General features: G+C 38.3%; 1 pseudogene; it reads right to left on the reverse strand.

Moving 5' to 3' along the window:
• Positions 1 to 251: 251 nt before the first annotated feature.
• Positions 252 to 916, reverse strand: LOC102817936 (annotated as a pseudogene).
• Positions 917 to 2,951: the final 2,035 nt, after the last annotated feature.

A 2,951-nucleotide genomic window follows, 5' to 3' on the forward strand; every position in this document is an offset into this window, starting at 1 on the left:
AGCAGTGGTATATCTGAAACTCAAAAAGGAAACAACTGCAATCTAGCAGCTAGATATGCAGGTCCAAAAAATGAAGGTGTTTTTAACTGCCACATTCACTCCAAAGCCCATTCATCTCCTTCAGCATCCCAAATATTAACACATGTCCTGCTTAACTATATAATAAAGTGACAAACATGCTGCACCACTGACATCACAGGACAGTTGCCTATAAAACTAGACTTCTGATGCTGGGCTCCAGCTTCGTTCTCTTACAGGTCATCATCCTCATCTGGGAGAGCAGTTGTCTGTGAAATCTCTAAATCATGCTCATCATATTGTGCTGCCAAAGCTGGGTCCATGACAACTTCTGGTGGGGCAAGAGCAGGCATTCCAACAAACTCCAAGTTAGGATCTCCAATTAGTTTTCTAGCAAGCCAAAGGAAGGGCTTTTCAAAGTTGTAGTTACTTTTTGCAGAAATGTCATAGTACTGAAGATTCTTCTTTTGGTGGAAGACGATAAATTTTGCTTTAACTTTCCTGTCCTTAATGTCCACTTTGTTGCCACACAAAACAATGGGGATGTTTTCACATACTTGAACCAGATCCCTATGCCAGTTAAGCACATTCTTGTAAGCAACTCCTGAGGTTACAGCAAACATTATAATGGCACACTGGGCTTGGATATAATAGCCATCTCTCAGTCCCCCAATTTTTTCCTGACCAGCCGTGTCCCACACAGTGAATTTAATTGGTCCTCTGTTCAACAACAACTGTTAGTATGGAACACAAGGGGATGTACCTCATCTCCCAAGATGTCTATATACTTCTCAAATTCACCAGTCAGATGACGTTTCACAAATGTTGTTTTTCCAATACGGCCATCACCCACCAATACGAGTTTGAACTGCACTTGGAGTTCTCCTTGGGTGGCCATCACAATGGTTCTTCCAGAAGTGTCTCCAGGTTGTGACTCTCCATTTTATTTTTGGTAACTTATTATTTTCCTAGATTCATATTTTAAACATTCCATATTCTGATTATTAATGGATATTTGCAGCTATTTCTTCTCATTGTTATGTGTGCCCCATAAGTAAATGAAGATCCAGAAAGCTTTACTCCATTCTTGTAATCACAGTCAACTCTACTTTGACTAGTCAACACTTCTCCAGTCATATTTTGAGTGCCTTCCAACCTGAGGAGTTCATCTTCCTATACTATGTCTGACAATATTCTGATGATGTTCTTATTATATTCATCTTTTGGCACTATATCTGACAATTCAGATTCTACTATTCATTAGGTTTTCTGTTACTAAGCATTCAAAGTGGTCTGCCTCTCACCTTTCTTAGTTTGGAAACTCCACTGGCTTGTTTCCAATATAATAGACGCTCAAGCAAAGATTGTTTACTTTCTGCTGAGTCTGGATCTTGCATCTGGCTCATCCTCCAACCTCCAGTTCTTTGGACTTGAGTCAGTGGCCTACGCTATTATCTGCCTACCTGCCTATGTGCCTGCCAGACCTGCCTGCCTGCCAGATCTGCCTGCTGATCTTGGTTCATCTGTCCACCATATGTGACCCTGCTGGTATTTAAAATATGAATGGCACTGTTTCCAGCATCATAAAATACATAACAGCCCAGATTGACAAACTGACATTAGAACTATGGTTATTCAGCACTTAATCATGCTTTTTAGTGCCCATGGTTAAATGATGAAGACTGAAGTAGAAAAATTATTAAAAAAAGAAGCAACAACCCTGATACTATTTATAATTGCTTTGTTTGTTATTCTGGGTAAGTTATTAGAAAAAAGATGAATGACTTTTATCCTTGTTAATGAACTAAAGTCTCAAACTAAAAGAAGAAATCATAATTTCAAGAACTATAGTGTTTTCTGTTTCTTTTCCCAAAAAAGGACTTTCTAAACATAAACAGTTTTACCTTTGTCTATAGATTCATATCACCATCCCTCTAAGCTTGAGAGTCAAAGTATTTTTCCTCACAAGTCTCCTACACATTAAGGATAATGAACACCTAGGGCAATTTCTAAATTATGTCCCCATACCCAAGTTTAGCACTCAGGAACAATTTCTAAGTTCTGTACATCCCCAACAACAAGATACACTGATATTAATAGCCTTTCCACTCTCTTGTCCAGTTGCCTCAGTGAAACAGCTTTCATATCTCAGGAGCCTGGGAATGTCATTCAGCACCTTATCTGGCATTCCTTTGGACTTATGCTTGGGGTAAGGGTCCCATCCACATCCCATATGCCTCTGTCGTAAGTATTTGAGGATAGATGTTGGGCAGCACCAGATTAATAGAAAGTGTTCAGTGGCACCCACTTCAAGTGGTGCCCAGGGTGCATGCCCATATCTACCAAGACTTAGATCTAACTCTAGTTGTGGCTATTTTTAAGTAGGGTGTTTCTGGTGGGGTAGCCCACAGATTGCAGATTTGTTCCAGTTAATTCTCTTCAGCATGATTTGAGACTTACATAGCATTTGGTTGTGGTGATGCCATTTGCTTTTACACTGAATAACAATTTAAGCCTGTTTTATAAAAGACTATTCCAATTATAACTTTTCATCCTCAGCACATTTGTTTATTTGTGGTGGGGTGGGAAGAATACCAGGAGAAAATATGCTTTTATGTACAGAATATTACATGTATAGGCATATAAAAATATATCCATATGTGTAGCTAATAGTTGGAAATATTTGTATGTCCAGATGTATCTTTATGGCTTCATATTCTCTATATTATTTCCTTTTTATTTAAAGCACTGGGGAAAAATGCATAAAAAGGGAAAAATCTAGTTTCTATAGAGATTCATACTATGTGTTGAAATCTATGCTTGATCTGTTTACCAGGAATGCTTATATGCCAAATTAAGTCCTATCTTAGGAAATAATAATAAATTCTTTGTCTGCTTTCTCATCTTGACAGCAAATTTTCCTGGGGACATCT

Source organism: Chrysochloris asiatica, unplaced genomic scaffold (genome assembly GCF_000296735.1).
Source record: "Chrysochloris asiatica unplaced genomic scaffold, ChrAsi1.0 scaffold00171, whole genome shotgun sequence".
Lineage (NCBI taxonomy): Eukaryota > Metazoa > Chordata > Mammalia > Afrosoricida > Chrysochloridae > Chrysochloris > Chrysochloris asiatica.